A 17,905-nucleotide genomic window follows, 5' to 3' on the forward strand; every position below is an offset into this window, starting at 1 on the left:
AATACAAATTAATAAGAGCACTGACTTAAAAAAACTATGGGCTTTGCTACCAGCTGATTAGTAATGTAAAGATATTACATGCCAAGCTGAAAGGAAAGAGCGTACAGACGTGATTCAGTCTGTTTATTTAACTTCATGTGGACTTTTGATCTCAAGTGTAAGGCCTGGCATTTCAGAAGGTGCTGGGAATTTGGAACCTTCACAGCCACTTCTGTCCAGTTTAGCCAAATTTCTAACCAGCACACCCACTGGGAGGTACACTGCAGAGCACACTTGTCTCCTGTTCCATCTATATTTGTGTTTAACAGGTTCAGTCAGGATGGATGGGAGTGATACAAGTATAGTTTAACACAGGAAAACAGCGGAAGACAGCTGTTCACAAATATGACAAATAGAAAAAATGATGAAACTTTTACAGACCCAAGGCCCTCGTTTTACCATGGATATTTTGTGTGTTACAAATAAAAAAGGTTAATAACGGGAAGTCCATTAAAAAAATGAGGGAAAAAAAGACTAAAAAATATTTCTATGCACCCCAAACTGGCTTACATGCTCATATTTAAAAGAAAAAATAAAATAATGTTTATTTTAAGATAACCTTTAAAGCTATGCATAAAAGCAGTTTAGCTAGAAATTTCAGTAATGTATGTGAAAACCAGAATTGCTATGCACCCCAAACTGGCTTACATGCTCATATTTAAAAGAAAAAACAAAAATAATGTTTATTTTAAGATAGCCTTTAAAACTATGCCTAAAAGCAGTTTAGCTAGAAATTTCAGTAATGTATGTGAAAACCAGAATCTGCCAGTTACAAACTTCTTTTTAAAATCAACAACCTGAGGAGGATGTCTCCATGATGTACATTCAGATAAATTCAGGGCACCATGACTTTATCAAAGAGAGGAATCTCTATCTAGATCTTTCACTGCTCCATATCTATTTTTTTAAGGAGATATTTATGAATTTTTAATGTGATAAAATATATCAAAATGTAACAATGAGTCATTTCTAAGGGACAAATTCTGTCATTCTCAGGATCATGTTTTATTGCCATATGATGTCTGCACACAAAGGTAGAATAATTTACTTGCAAGATTAGTCTGCTCTATAGCTCCTTTCTCTCAGCATTTTTAATATAAACCACATGTGGTCTGCATCTCATTTTAGTTCATCAAATAACCTGAAATTATTGCCTAGTAATCTTTTCATCAACACATGATGCAAAATAAGGTTAAAAAAAAGCCTATCCAGTATCTCAGTGAACCTTAAGAGTAAATAATATGAAGACATTCATAGGCATTAGAATGCCATGAAGAGCACTAAAGGTAAAAATCATTGAAAAATTGTTGCTCAAACATCTTTTAAAACCAGACTTGACTTCCATCAATCATGTTAAATTACCCTGCAACATAAGGAGTTAGACTGACTTAAGTGGTACTCATACAGTGAATGACTCTAATGATCAATCTTTAAAATACACCATCAGAAGGGATGTGTATTTTGTAAAGGAAGTGCAGAGAAATATGCAAATGCCACGATGTGAGAGAAGATGCATACATCAAGTTCATGACATAACAGTTGACTTCCCCATTTCACCAGTTTTATACCACTGGAGTAGAACTGACATTGCTGGTGAGAACAGATTTATGGTATAGTGCTGAGCAAGGTCTGAAATACAAAGAAAAAGAAGACAGCTCACGTTTGGTTTTACCCTAGAGAGTTATATATGTGCTTACCCTGAACTTTTTAGTTAGCAAGTGAGTTCAGAGAACAAACAACATGCTGTAAAAGTAGACATTTGTTGTTGTAAAGTAAAGGCCTCAAAGGCTGAAGAAATATATACACCTCTGTCTGAGCACTTCACTTACAAATGGTTGTTTTACTGCCTTTTTTCTGTGATCTGCTATCATGGCCCAAGTTGCCTGGTCATGACTCTGTGGCTTACATTTGGAATGACCAACTCAGTTCCTCCTGTGTTGCTTTGTTTCCAAGATGAAAGAACACCCCTAATCTAGTGTCACCAATGACCACTTTGCATAAAATATAGATATACATGTGTATATATTTAGATATAACAGAAAATATATAATAAAGGTAATATATAATAAAAATTAAACACACACACTATATATATATATATAAAATACAAAAACACTGACAGAATAAATGCCAATCAATAGATGCAAAGATCAGTTCCTACACTACAATGCACTTTAATGCAGTTCCTGTACTAAATCAAGTTAATTTTCTATTATTTGTATGGGATTAGGGTCAGCTTTCTGATTGAAAAACATCACTGCTTAGGCAAAGCACACAGGCCTTATCAGGCACTTGTTTTTAAACATATAAAGTATCTGGCTGATTTCAGAGCAATTATTTGCCTCTGTATTTTGGACTTGAAAGTACTGGTCACACTTGAACACTGACATTAATTATTAGGTAAATCACACAGCCATTATACCTAAATTAAAGTGAAATAGAAAATATTTCATAATTAGTCAGCATGTTTTTTGACTGTAAGTTATATTACAGACCAAAAAGGCTATGGCACAGAAGCAACCCACACTGAAAGCAATGAAATAGACATGGAAGTAAAGAAGAAAACTTATCTTCTCCCTTCTCTTCAATCAATACCCTAATTAATTTTTTGGTGCTGCAAGGATAATGATTTCTGCAACGTGATAATAATATTCCAATGCACAAAATACCACAGCTTTTGCCTTTAAATTCAATATTCTGTATTCTATTATTGCTAAGCCTGAATTTTTGCTAGTGTTATTATTTTACCTCGTCAAATCCAAACATGATAAACAGCAAGAACAAAAAAAGGAATGCTAGTCAATTAACAGCTATCTTATTAATGCCAATAAGCTTACAATTAGAAAACTGTAGACAGAAAAGAGAAAAATAACCACAGAAAGATTTGGAATGTGACTTTGAATTATTAAGGAGTCAGCAACTGTAAGACTTCTTTAAGCAATAGTTTATCACAGACATCCAGTCCATCAGTCAGCCTACATGATTCAAGAGCTAAGCATCTGTAGAAGCAGAAATTTAGAATTTTTACTGGAAATGTGTTACAGAAATATTTATATTTCTAATAATAATTTTGTATACTACAAGACTGGTTGATTTTTTCTATTTTTCTTTTCCTTCTGCATAACAAGCACTAAACATATAACAGGTTTATATTGAGCAAAATTAAAGAATTATATTGCTGGTAATTTAAAAACCAAAACACATGGTGAGTAGTAGTGTATTACTATCACGAGGAGATGTACCCATTAAATTGCTCAGAGTGCAAAGAGAGTTCACAGTATGAACAGTGATAGGACAACCAGCCCCAAATTATGTTCATTATAACTGTCCTCATCCAAGACAGAATTTCAATGCTTTGTGATACTGTAGGTGGTAGATTGGATTTTAAATGATCCGTACAGTCTTGTTAGAAAATATTTCAAATTGTCTTGGAAAATGAGCAAGGACTCCAGAAGAGCACATACCACAGGCATCCTAACCAGACAAATACTAAAACTCTGGAGAGCACACAGTGGCCATAATCAGCCAGATGATGAGCTCATCTTGCCCAGTCCCTTGTCTGATATTAGCCAACACAATTCCTTAAGGGAGGAAGCAAGGGAAGGCACCAGCTTCCCTGTCCCTTGCACTCTTTCAGCTCAGCAACTCGAGTCTCAGAGATTATGGAGCCAGAAGCTGTATTTTTATGTCAAACAGATCTTGATGGAATCTTTTCCAAAGAATTTCATACTTGATTTTTGGACTAACATAGGGTTTTATGATCAAAAATATCCTCTGGTAAATTTAACATTTAGGTTAGAGTTTTGGAGTTTTTTCAACCTGTTTCTGTCACACACTTGTGACCTAAATCTTAGCTCATAAGAGACATAGATCAACCATTCCCAGTGGACTTTGTGCTATGTCAGGATGTGCAAGACCTGCATCATGCTTTTTTCCTTCCTTTTGCTTAAGATGCAAAGATGGAGATATATTTGATTAAATGTGGGTATCTATAAGGTATGTACATCTGATTTGCCTTTATATTTACATGGTTCCTTTATATCTACAGCTAATCAAATCCATCTTCTTGATAATGTAAGGTTTTACTATAGGATGACAAGAATCACATTCTGAATTGCGACAACAGAAATGAGCAGATTTTAATTGACAATATAGGGAGCCTAGGCAAGTAACTCACATACAGACAGCTATTTGAAAAAAAAAGACAAAAAAAAAAAAGAAAAAGCCCACTCCAAGACCACTCATTCTGTCCTTGGATACCTTTTACCTAGTCTGTTATAATAGTTTTTAGATTTGGGATCCCTAACACCTCCTACTATATACATGTTATAGATACAACAGGGACTTACACTGTGGCATCATGATATTTTCTGCTTTTTCAGTAATTTTGAGTAATTCTTCACATTTCATTTGGGTTTCTGGACAGTGCTGAGTATTGATGCGATGTTTTCAGAGACTTCTGTTATGATTCCAAGACCTCTTTCATGGGTGCTAAAGGAATATTTGAAAGGCCTAAAGAGATCATTACTACACAGAAAGTTGGGATAACTTTTTCTTTCATTTGCTTGAGATTTATCAGCATTTGATTTCATCTGCCATCACTTTGCTGGCAGTCAGTACTGTCAAGGCTTTCCATAGCTGCTTGCAGTCTGTCATCACCTTAAATACTTTGAATAGGTTTGTATCATCAAGATGTGCCTCTTTATTAGAAATTTTATTTTCCAGTTCATTTATGTACATGCTGGACAGAGTAGACCTTCTGGAGCACATCATCTTCCTCTTTAGCAAAACTGATCTGTGCTTTTTGTTTCCCAGTAATTGTCTATTTATCCACCAGAAGACCTTTCATATTCTCTCAGTGGAACTTAGTTTCTTTACTGGAAGACATCCTTAAAATTCCTGGGGAATGACAAATGACCTATAGCCCCTTAAACATTGTGCCCATGTTTCCTTAAAGGCACAGTTGGAGATGTAAGGCTCATCTATTTTACAAGCCTGTTCTCTCTTCTACAGAATATCTTTTCCCAGATTTCCTTGTCTGTAGGTCCACAGGCCTGACTACATGCACTATTTGAAATTTATCACCATGTGTGTCCCTCATCACTCCTCATTAAACCCCCTTGATTTTAAATAAGAAAACGCTGTTAATAGATACAGCTATTTTACACTTCCATTAGAACACTTGACCAAACATCCATCTGGTTCTGATGATTTAATGATCTTAATCAAGACAATTTGTTCTTTGTATTTTTGCTTCAAATAGGTTTCCTTATTATTTTCTTTAGCCACCCCATCTTTCCAGGTCATTCTGAATCCATTTGGATGGTATGGATTGGTTCTCAGGATGCAGTGCCTCTCTGCTGCCTTCACACACTTTTTCCTTTTGGTTCCTTTTCGGCAGGCTTCCTCATTTGTGTGCAGCTTTCTTTCTGAAAACTGAACACTGCTGTAGTGGATTTTTTGGGTTATTTTTGTCCTTGCAGAGTTGCTGACCTTTAGTTCATGGTGATCCCTATTATGATAGCAATGTTTTGAACTTGCAGTGCTCAGCACCAAGCCAAATCTTTTCCCTACTGGTTATCCTCTTGGATTTTCTTATGTATTTTCTATTTAGTGCTGGAACTGCAATTCCAAAAGGATTTCAGGCTAGTGCCTGTAATTACAGATCTGTTTCTAAGGTATTTCAGAAGACACAGGATAAGCCTCCCAAAATTATTTGCAAGTCATTTTCTGCATATTTTTCATTAAATTTGTTTGTACTTTGGGTATCCTATTCCAAAGTAGTAAAAACTACCAAGTAGCCCTCACCTCTTTCCAGAGAATACCAACTCCATTTATGAAACTGTAATGCTTAGGGTTTTTTTTCCAGATGTCTTTTCTTCCACACTTCACATGCCATGTGGCTGGTTTTATCCTATCTTTTATTTAAGGAACCCTAACACAGACTGTTTCTGCTTTGGAAGGCTGCCCAATGTTCAGAAGAGAGAGAGAGAGAAAAAAAAAATCTACTTCTTTTTATTTAAAGATTCACCAAAGGGGGAGGGTTTTTTTTCAATGCCATGAAAAGGTTTGCTTTTTCTTTTAGGATTCATAAATTGGTTCTATAAAAACTCAAAGAATATTCACTAATCATTCAAGTAGAAGAGTAAAAAAAACAAGCTTATTCCAATATGAGAATTATCTATTTTATGCTAATTGTACATACTTATATATATGTATATAATACATTTATATATACTTGTATATAAACATACATATATAAACATATAGTATATATTTGTAATATATATAATCAATATTAAATATTTTTCTAGCTTCATGGAGTTTTTGTTGCTGAATTCATCATAAAGTTCAGAAAGGAACACTGACTCTACAATACATATTTTCTATTTCTTAACCCCTTCTCCCTCAGCCATATGCTGAACTGCTGGCTGACAAGCCAAACACAGAGTTCAGGAGTCCCATCAAAATTCAATCGAGTGCCTGTAACTTCCAGCTCACTGATATTAATGAAATAGGGCGACTAAAGCCCATTAAGCCATTTGGAAAATACACCCTGAAAAGGAAGCATATTCCCAGAACATCAAGTATTCCTTGTGCACAGAGAAAGACTAAAATGAGGATGGTTTTTTCTTCATTGTCTGCTATTGAAAAATGCCAATGGATCATAAAAAATGCTTTTTTACATTTGCTGTCCTTATTCCTACTGATCCAAACACCTACCATGTACGTTTACATGTAGTCCACAACAGTGTCTTGTCAGAACAAGACGCATTTATGCAGCTTTATTGAGTATGAAATCATTGCTGCTTAGCATTTGCCACACTGACAAAGGAAAATAACAGCATGCACATACAAAGTCATATGCACACCTCAGTAGTACTGAGATTGAGTTTAGCTATATGTCTTAAAAGTTGTATTTAATAAACAGACAATATCTAATAATTATTTATTTGCAATTGGTATGCAATTGTTCAATAAGAAACTTAAGCTATTAAGTTTTACAATTACAATTTAAAATAGTCAGGATTCCTATTGGCTTCTACTTACCTGCAACATTTCTGGTGTGAAAAATAGCTGGGGGCAGACCCATTTTGGGTGTTATTCTGTCCTTTGTGTTCCTTAACAACACTTAGACTTGTAAACAAGTTTAAAAAAATCTGTGTGAGACCACTTATGGACAATTAGTCAGCATTATTGTGTGATATTTTTCCCACTATATTTTCCTGAGTCAACCTGAGCACACTAGTAAAAAATCAAGACTCTTTAGTATTTCCCATACTCATGGGCAGAGGGACCATGAATTTCATCGAGCATAGATTGCAGTACCCTTCTCTTGTTGCAAACAGGAGTTAAAAGAGACTTTAAAGTTCATTTCACCAATGCATCAAATGATTTAAATGTTCAGTGCCAGCTTCTGGAAATGAGTCTCTATCTATTTGGTTATGGATGGAACTGGCACGATGCCTGTATAAGATGTTAGAGGCAATTTGGCATCATCTCTAGATTTTTATTTCTCAAATTTTATGGACTGGCAATTATAGCAACACCAGCCTTTGATTTGAACACTATGTTTATGCTTAGAGCATAACATTGAAAATTAAAATTGATCCTGAAGTTAGTTTCCCCCAGAGACAGTAAATGGAAGACCTCAGTATACTATCAGTAGATAGTATCCTGTTCCACCAATGTTCATTTTTACAAGCCTAAACATGAGGAATTTAAAACATTTTTCTTAGCTTTTTATAAAGGAAGGAAAAAAAATCAAATAATTTGAAAATCATCTCTAGTTTTCCAGCAATGGTATTTACTATTTAGACAGTTCATATCTTTTCTTTATACAGGACTAAATATTGTAGCAACTACATTTAGAAATTAAATGTTTTGCACTTCTTAAACTTTTTAAGACCATGCAAGCTTGGACATGTACAAAAACTGAAGGCAAGAACACAAATTTCTTATTGTTATTAGTGTTTAAATGCATAATGGTTTCTAAATAATTTTGTATTTCTACTGAAAATCATTGCAAAGGCATGCATTAAAAAATGTTTTCATTCTCACTAAACTCTAAACTGTCATCAGATTGGCTGAAGCTGGAAGGCAACTCTTGAGATCATCCAGCTCAGCCCCTCTGCTCAGAGCAGGGCCAGTTGCCCAGGACCATGTCCAGTCAGGTTTTAAATATGTCCGGTGATCAAGACTCCACCAGTTCTCTGGGCAACCTGTGCCAGTGTTTGAACAGCCACAGGTGTCTCTCCTCATATTCAGGTGGAACTTGATGGGTTTTAATTTGTGCCCATTGTCTCTCGTCAGTGGACAGTACTAAGAAAGGTCCAGCTTTCTCTTCATTCCCTCTCATCAGGAATTTATACACACTGATAAAATACTGAGCTGCCTTGAGTCTCGAGGCTGAGCTGTCCCAGCTCTCTCAGCCTCTCCTCACAGGAAAGTGCTTCAGTCCTGTGACCTTATTTATGGTCCTGCTCTGGACCTGTTCCAGTGAAATCCATACCTTTCTCATACCCTGGAGCCCAAAACTGGACCCAGCCCTCCAGGTGGACCAAGGCTGAGCAGAGAGGAAGGACCACCTGCCTCAACCTGATGGCAATGTTCTGCCTAATGCACCCCAGGGTGCTGTCAGCCTTCTTTGCCATGAGGGTCTGTGTAAGAGACTTAAAATCACAATTTGGTCAAATGCTCTTAAGATCACTGAAGCAACTGGTTATCTGTGACCAAAGCCCATCCCATCCCAAATATGCCTCCTGTATTCCTGAAATTTGGACAGTGAGTTAATCCACCTGACAGGGACTTGTGATAATATAAACGTGGTACTAATGTCCAATCATCTCAGGTCTAAGGAAAGGTAGGTGAAGCTGGGGAGAAGGATGTTTCATTGCCAGGAGTCTGTGGGAAGGCCAGCTCAGCAGCTGTGCTGGTAGCTGGCTGTGGCTGGGTCTGGTGAGGGAAGAGCCATAGCCTGCTGACTGAAGATAGGAGGCCACTGACTCAAACAAAGAGAAAGAACAAAATGGGACTAATTAGCATTGGAAGTCAGAGAATCATTTAACCAACTGAATGAGAGAACTGTGTACCCAATGAGCATTGATTCCTTTTTTTTTGCTGAAGTGTATAAACGGTGAGAAGTTTTGAGCAACCTTGGAACCCCCACCACTGAGAAGCCCAGGGTGAAAACTATCAGTGGGATACTGCTGGATCTATGGGTGGTGACTATCATTCCATCTGATCTTTTTCTCTCTCTCACTGTCTTTCTCCCCTCCCTCTTCCCCCCTCAATCCTTTTCTATTTCTTTCTATCTCTTTACCTCACATTTTACTGTTAAATAAAATCCATAATATCGACTTCAGCATATGGTCTTGTTTGCACCTTAATTCAGGCAGAGGCATCTCCCTTGTAATTGTAATAACTGGATTTTAAGAGTGTTCCTGTCAGCTCTTTTCTACCTGTACCCCAAGGCCCTTCTCCTCAGAATTGCTTTCTGGCCAATTGTTTTTGAGTGTGCATGGCTACCTGGGGTCATTCCTCCCAGGACACAGGACTTGGCATTTCTCCTTGTTGAACTTCAAGAGATCCCTCAGTGTAATTCTCCATGCCGTCAGGGTCTGTGTGAGTGACAGCACAGCCATCTGGTGTAATGGCTGTTCTTCCCACTTTTGTATCAAGTGGGTAATTACTGAAGGTGAGCTCTCTTGCCCAGGGACCATTTCATTAATGCAAATATTAAATGATATTAATTCAGGATCAACCACTGTGATGATCAACCACTGTGATGATCAGCCATCTCACATGTGACTTCCCTCCAATACAACTTTCTAGTCTTTCATATGCCTGAAGATAGGTTTAAAAGATTAGCTGTTCCATCACATTCCCAGAGATTTGGGTGAGGCTCAATAACCTGTAAGTTCCTGAGTCCTTTTGTCCTGTACTGCTTGAAGGTGAGAGTTGCTCTCTTGCTCTCTTCCAGGATGCAAGAATTTTTCCCAGTTGCTGTGACTCTTGGAGACAATCGATAATGACCTTTCAATAACATCTGCCAACTCATTGTGCACTCGTGACTGCATCCCATTAGGACTTGGGTATGACCAGAATTATGAGCATGATCATGCCCTTACATGTTCCATCATGGGTATTTCTCACACTTGGTGTGAAGCAGATTTCAGGAAAAGGCCAACTGTGCCTACAGACAAAGTCTGTTTCCCTGCTCTGTGAGCAGCACTTACACAAGGCTGTGGCCTCATGCCAGCCTGACATTTTCATGAAGAATTCCCTCATATAGAAGAGTCTCCTGCTAGCACTGGCTTATGTTAAACCTCAATTCTCACAACCAGTGAAAGAGACAGAAAAGAACATCTGGCACTGTGAAGAAAATATGAAATGACTTAGGGAGAAAAGTTCTCCTGTGTCAGATGAATTTCTGCTGTGGGAAGGTTTTACACAAGCAGCAGCTGCAGCTAAATCAGAGCAGGATCCTTGTGCACAGTAAGGTGAATGCTTGCCCTACACCTGCCACAGCAGGTTCCCAGCACTGAGGATTCTCCTCCTCAGCTCACTTGGTGTCCAAGTGGAGAAGTATTCATGGGCCAGAGCAATTCTCATTTTATATTTAAAACCACACAACATTGAACTGTCCCAGGACAGTTTAACAGTGTCCATCTTTTTTGTTTAAAATTATTTGTTTCTTCTTTAAGGGGTCTGGTGTTGTCTGATTCAAATCTCATTGAAACCTGGGTTTGTCAGCCTCCAGCTCAATGTGCTACACTTAGCTTGCTTTTAAACTCACCCTGTATTTTTATTTGATTTTAGTGCTCCTGGGGACAGGCGGTGTTGAGACAAAATGGATTTCAGCTGATTTAATTTTCCATCCTATATATTTTTATAAACTCAGAAATGACCAAGCAACAGTGCACTACAGTAGAATATAAATCCTCTTCTGGGATAAAAATAGTTCAAACAAAAAACATCAAGGGAGGAAGAAAATCAAATTCTCTTTAAGTTCTCTCCCATTTTGAATTCTATATTTCTAAATCAGTAAAACATTACATTTTTCAAAAGTTATTTCCTGCGATTTGGAAGACTAACTCAGTATTTCTTTAAAAATAAGGTTATTAAAATTTGAATAGATGAAATGAAAAATGAACTAATGCCAGGTACTAATTTTCTTCTTTTCTGAACTCTCGAGGGAAAAAGCTATAATTTGTAGCAATGTTGTATCTAGTAGAAAATATTTATTTACTAGGATGTCTAATTTAATGAACAGAAGCATACTAATAAATAGATGCACTTATCCTGAAACACAGATTACTAGATTACTATAATTTTTGATCTATTTATTTATTTTAAATCAACAGCTGATATACAGTTTTATGATTCCTGAACAAATAGAAGCTATGCTACTGCCTTGTCATTTGTTCTGAAATTGTGTTCTCATCCATGGAGGGGGAAAAGTAAATAAGCAAATTTAGACTGTAACTCACTTTACAAGAACAACTCTAACCATGTCATGGCAGAGCCCATGACTGCTGAAGTGTTATAAACAGCTCCACACCAATTTTTCCATATAATCAAAGTCAATTACTCAGTTACTTTGCAAGAAGAGATGAAGCACCTCAGAACTGTAAATAACTAGAAGGATTTCAAAGTGTGATCTGAAAGTCTAACAATGACTACACCAAGGTCACAAGAAACATAAAGTTTCCCAAGTTTCCCTTTAGTATGGTTTCAGTCAGCACTATTAAAGCAAAAAGCACTTGCAAAGTTTATATGCTTAGGTTGTAGACTCAGTGAAATTGTTTTTAAATCATTAATAACACAGTATCTATTGCTATTAGTTAATTTGTACAAAATGTATGTTAGATATACAAACAGAAAAGGTTGAATAATAACCCGTGTTCACCAACCAAAAGCTCTTTCAGGTTATAGCAACTCCTTGTGCTCAGAAAATAGTTGCTACAAAGCAAATCTCTATTGTTCTGCAAAGCAGCATGGCATTTTAAAGACAAATGCACTATTTCACCGACTCTCCCAGTTTTGGCCTGGACAGAGTTGATTTTCTCACTGTGGTTAAGAGAGAGAGCAGGGAAGGGTCAGGGAAAGGCTGGGCTGGGGCTCGTGCACAGGATGGAGCTGCTGGCCTCATGGGTGAGCCCAGGTTCTATTCCATACTCCATACCTTCCATGTCATTGCTGAGGGTTGGAAATAGGGATCCTCACCCCTGGAAGAAACCTGGGGTGTTGGCTGGAGTGGGGAAAAGAGCACCATGGAGAGTCTGGGGCTATTTTTGCCTTTTATCTCAGTGGCCAGGCATAGCCTTGGCCAGTGAATATCCTTTTTTTATGCAAATCACACAGTTTTTGTATATTTTTCCTATTAATGCTGTTGCTGTTCCTGTTAGTTTTTCTTATTTCATTGCTGCTTTTCAAGTAAATTCACCTTAATTCAGAATCTCTGTTTTTGTCTCCCTCTTATGGAGAGGAGGGTGAGGGGGAAGGGAACAGTTTCAGTGGGGTTTATTTTCCAACTGGCTTTTAAAACCAGCGCACTGACAAAAAAAAAGGAAAGCAGTTTAAACCAGAAAGATTGCAACACCTGTATCATAACATAACAAAACACCTCAAGCTTCCAGATATCAGCAGGCAGATGCTGTAGCTCAGGAGGAAAAATATGCACACATACAAAAGCTTAGCTTAGAGACGAAACACAGATTGTTTTTTGACACTTGACCAATATTAAACAATTCTGACAACAAGCTTCAGGAATTCCTCATGTTTTCTAACAAAAAGATAAGAGAGATCTTAAAAGAAATCTCTGCTTTCTTCTGTCATGTCTTTAAGTTTACCATGTAGGTATTTCATAATGTTTAGCCTCATAAAGTTGTTAATTACTACCTCTAGTAAGGGGAATAAAGTCTTTCAAAGAGCTTAAGGCCAAAAGAAGTTATTACAGTCCAGTCAGTCTCGAATGTCTGCAGATAGTCATGGTCAGATGGACCTGCAGCTTTTTTTTGAAAGCTCTGTGTTCCAGCTCTTGAATTAAGATTGAAATTTCCATCTCCTCTGTACGATGTGTGTGGAGTGGGCACGGGTGAAACACCAGGTCAACACAGGATCACAGAATGTCTTGGGTCAGAGGGGACCTTTAAGATCATCTGTTTCCAACACTTCTGCCGTGGACTGGGAACCTTTCACTAGACCAGGTTGCTCAGAGTTCCATCCAGCCTGGCCTTGAACACTTCCACATCTTTAGGGGGAGAAGGCTGTGGCTCTGGGAAATGGGCAACAGTGGCTTCTGCTGTGACTGATGAAAACTATCATTCTTACTCCAATGAACAATTGAACCTAACTAAAATAAAACAATTTTCAGGTAAAATTTAAAGAGAATAAGCATAATTTGAGTGGCATTGCTGTCTGGACAAATTAGAGTCACTGATTCAATTGCCCTATTTGTAAACTGAGGATAATACTTCTATTGCAGTCTCAGAAAGAAGATGAGAAAATTAAGTCATACTATCTGGAACATGAGAAGCACTATAAAAGTGATAAGTAGCAATTATAAAGTTTTATTATGGGTTAACCTTTGCCAAAAAATGAGGTCTTAAATTTATAAAGATGAAAATGAGAAATGTGTAACTCATTGGTTCCCTGATAAACATTCCAGGCAATCTAAAATTCATTGCACTCCCTACATCAAACAGTCCCTAGATAATTACTGGGTACCAGCACAGGAGCTTGATAAATTGATTTTACTTTGCTCATTGATTTTTCCATGTCATAGAAACAATATCATTAGAGAATCTACACACTTGATTGTTCCCAAGAATTTATTTTGTCAATGTTTTAAGAAAAGATTTCATTAGAAACACAGTACTGACAGATTTTTTCATGGAAGAAATTGCCTCATCACAGAAACAAACAACATTAAAATTAATTTCTGGTACTCTTCCCTTTTCCCTCCTCTCCTGTCTCAGTGAATGTCCATGTCTCTGGTTATATAATAATTTCTGGTATGTCCTTTTTCCTTGCATTGGAGATTTCAGTAGCAGACTATATATAGGAGATCAGAGCTATGTTATAAATACTCCTTAGATATAATTTTGCTCCCTTTAGCCACACAGCTCCCTGTGCCGCACTCACTTAGGAAAGCCTGAAGAAAATGGTCCATAGTAAGAAATGTGTTGCTTGCATTGAACTTTTTTTCCCTCTTGGCTAAATATTTACATTTACAGGTCATAAGAAAAAAGAAGGCTTTTGAGCAGAACCAAAACAGTTCAAGAGCATCTTTGATTTAATGTCATGTCTTGGAATGTTAATACTTCACCATCAGACTAATATCTATGCATGCTGCATTTATATGGCAAACTTGAAACAAAAAGCAATGCTAAATGTCAGAGTCCCTGCTATAACCATGCCACTTAGGTACTTAAAATTAATGTTTCATTCTCCTTCTAAAAGCTCAAGTCTCATTCTTCCCTCTGATAAACTGATAAAGAGAAATCTCTTAAAAATGTTCTGGTCTGACCTCAATTCTGGACTTCAGAGGCAGAAAATGGCAGACAAGTCTTTATACAAGTATTAGTCAGTTCTCTCAGCAGGGTATCAGAAACCAAGATCAGAGATTGCCAATACTTAAAAAGTCAAAATCTGCCTGCAGATGTGCATGCTGAACTCCCACTGAAATCAGCAGGGTGAATTCATACAAGGAAAAATTTGGCACTAAATGAAATATATTGATCTAATAATAGCATCTTCTACCAAACTGGGTTGGAGGTAGAAAAGATTTCCACCTTGAATGGTCATCCTTTTTAGAGCTCAAGAATTTTCCTGCACTAGTTGTCAGGGAAAAGCTATCAGTATTTTTTAGCCCAAACATAATTAATGAAAGTGAAAATAGTTAATATGCTCTATTAATAATGGTGTTAATACAGTTAACACAAATCTGATAGAAATTGGGTTAAATTGGTACATTTCTTTTCCATGTGCTTGTTCTTTGTGAAGTGGTCTACAAGTAGCTGCTCCTTACACTAGCTGTGATTCCTCAGAAAGTTAATTAAAGAAAACTCATTTTTGTTTCTTCTTTGTTAGCAGGGCAATGCTGCTTTTTCTATATCACAATTATGCTACTGATTCCCAATAAGTAATACGGTGAAGAGCAGTTGTCATTTTAAAAGACAAGGATTTCACTTCTCTGCCTGCTCATCATCATTCTTATTATTCTATGTAAAACAAGATTTTTCATTCTTCCTTAAAACAGGTAGCTTGATATAGTCAAAAGACCTATGTCATCTGGTCTCTGTAAAAACTATAGGTACAGTGGTAGCATCTAAACCTGACATAAGAAATATATAACTTATTGCAAAAGAAGTCAGCAGAGGGAATGATTGTTTGCTTCAGGTATTTAAAATAGATTTAGTTTTAGGCTATTGCCATAAAGAACTCTCCAATCTTATCTGACTGATTACATAGAAAGAACATAAGGCAGATTATACTTTTAAATTAAATTTGTATCAGTAAAACTGCCTGATTATTATATACTAAACAACCACTTTTGAACATATTTCTTTTTGTATAAGAAAATAAATTGATTCATAAGCTGTTTAAATGAGATTGAGAGACCACAGGACACAACTGAGTAACTTTCATCTCCTACAAGTAAGAAACATACCAGAGGTAAAATCTGCTACAACTACATGACAAAACAGTTCATGGTTTTTAACTCAATTTCATATTTAAGAAAAGCCTTAGCAAATTAAACTTGCCCTCAACAGTGACAACAAACAACCCTACTAAATTCTCTCTTGTATAAAAATACATTTAAAAAATGGGAAAAACAACATACCAGGCTGTCACCAATTCAGTAATGTGGTTAGCTGAAGTGTCTTTGATGTATAAAAGCATCTTAAAAGTTGACCCATTAACAAACTGAACAGACTTCAAGTATTTCTTTTATTATAGCAAACTCCACAAATATTTAAATTCACAGGAATATTACATATCACAAGGACATCTGTAGGATGTCAAAGTGTTTCAGTGAGTTTCAGTATGGTTTTGGTTTATTTTAAAAAGGATTTTATTATTCTCTTATGTACTCTAATGTTGTTTTAGTTTATATTAGCAGTAAAACAGTTGATGAAGAGTTGATATTTTGTAAACTCTGGTTTTATTGACCATATTTATTTTTAAAATCTAAAGGTTCTCTATTATGCCATGAGATAATCTCCTCCTTTTATAGCATCTTACAACAATCTCTAAATTACAAATATTTTACTAATACAAAACCTGTTTAGAAAGATCATTTCTAATTTTCTTGGGAACTGATTTTTGGGTTTTGGAAAGCTGGAAAATTCATTAGTAGGAAATGGTTATTCTGTATATAATAGTTTTAAAATTCCCAGAGTCTAGCACAGAACTTATTAGGAGACTCACTTAAGGAAATAGAACATCTTAACCCAGATTGATTACAGCTCTTGCTAGTAACATCTGGCTTCAAATTAAACTGAAAAAATGTATATGCGTTTTGAAGCAGTTTAAGAACATGTCATAAATAACTATTGTATGATTCTTTCACAGAATGATTTGTATGAAATTGTAAGCTTGAGAGCCATTTGTAACTGTAATTACTTTAGTTACAGTATGAAGAAAACATTAACGCTTCCATCTCCGACACTGCAGGCAAATAGTTTCCTGTTCAACAATGAACCAATGGATGCTGTCATCTTCTAATTGTACAAACAGTTTAAAAACAACAAATCAAATAATAGTTCATAGTCTAAAGCTCTGGATATAAAACACTTTAGCATTTTTGTGGTTTTTAAAACTAAGAAAAGTAAGAAGTGTAGATATTATAGAAAGTCTATCAGTAAAGAAAGAGAATGAAAAAATATCTCAGAAGCTGCTATATGTGTAATGCCATTTTGTGCTACAGACTGGACAGCAAGAGCTCTGCTAACTCATTTGGTGCATAGCATAATTTTATGTTAGCAAAACTTAACAAGAGAATAGGCATCACATTGCAGTCTGACCTCTATTTGGCTTAACAAGGATATGGCACTGCTTTTGATATCAAGCTGAGTGGAAATTCTGGTTATCAATACAACTTCCAGGTAATTAGTTCCTGCATAGATTCTATTGATCTACTTAAAACTGATCTCCAGTATTCCAGTACTGATCTCCATTGGTAGGAGGGGATGAATGGGAACTATTGGCTTGCTTCTAGCTGTCATTCATTAATTTCCCTCTATGTGACCCCTAATAGCTCCATATAAAAATCAATTTTTTTTTGAAAGAATAGAAAATTAGCAATTACCCAAGCATTTAGAATTTTGGGATGAAAACATAAATTAAAAATTCAACAACTCTGCTGTCAGATTCTCCATATCAGGCAGCTGTCAGCAGAGTTCCCTCATAACACCACTGTAAGAGTTCGCTTTGCTGAAATACCTCTTTACAGCACAGCAGTAGCTGAAGAGTACCTAAGCAGACTACAGAAAAATATATAATACTTTAAATATGATGATAATGATGAACTAACTACCCTCATTCAGTGTCCTGAAATTGAGGTTGCTGATTTAGTACTAAAATGCTTGTAATAATATGGAATTTCAATCTTTGCAAATCCACTTTCTTTCTATGGCTGGATATGAACACAACTGAAACTCAGCTAATTATTTGAAGTGATTATCTTACTTTTGTCTCATTTTGTCTCATCATAGGAAAGATGGGACAAAAGGATTGTCCCCAGTCCCTGCACACAGCGAGCCATTTTGGAGTAGATGATGAGCAGATCAGTGATCAGTTCATTTCTGGTTTATGAATAACTGCAATCTCTATTTGGTTTACAAATAAATAAATTTCA

At 36.3% G+C, this 17,905-nt stretch overlaps 1 protein-coding gene across 1 annotated transcript in view; it reads right to left on the reverse strand.

Annotated features, from left to right (window-relative positions):
- The window catches only part of DMD (dystrophin), a 1,043,102-nt gene that overhangs the window by 164,088 nt on the left and 861,109 nt on the right, over positions 1 to 17,905 (reverse strand). The gene's annotated exons all lie outside the window — the stretch shown is intronic.

This window comes from Molothrus aeneus, chromosome 2 (assembly GCF_037042795.1).
Source record: "Molothrus aeneus isolate 106 chromosome 2, BPBGC_Maene_1.0, whole genome shotgun sequence".
Taxonomy (NCBI): Eukaryota; Metazoa; Chordata; class Aves; order Passeriformes; family Icteridae; genus Molothrus; species Molothrus aeneus.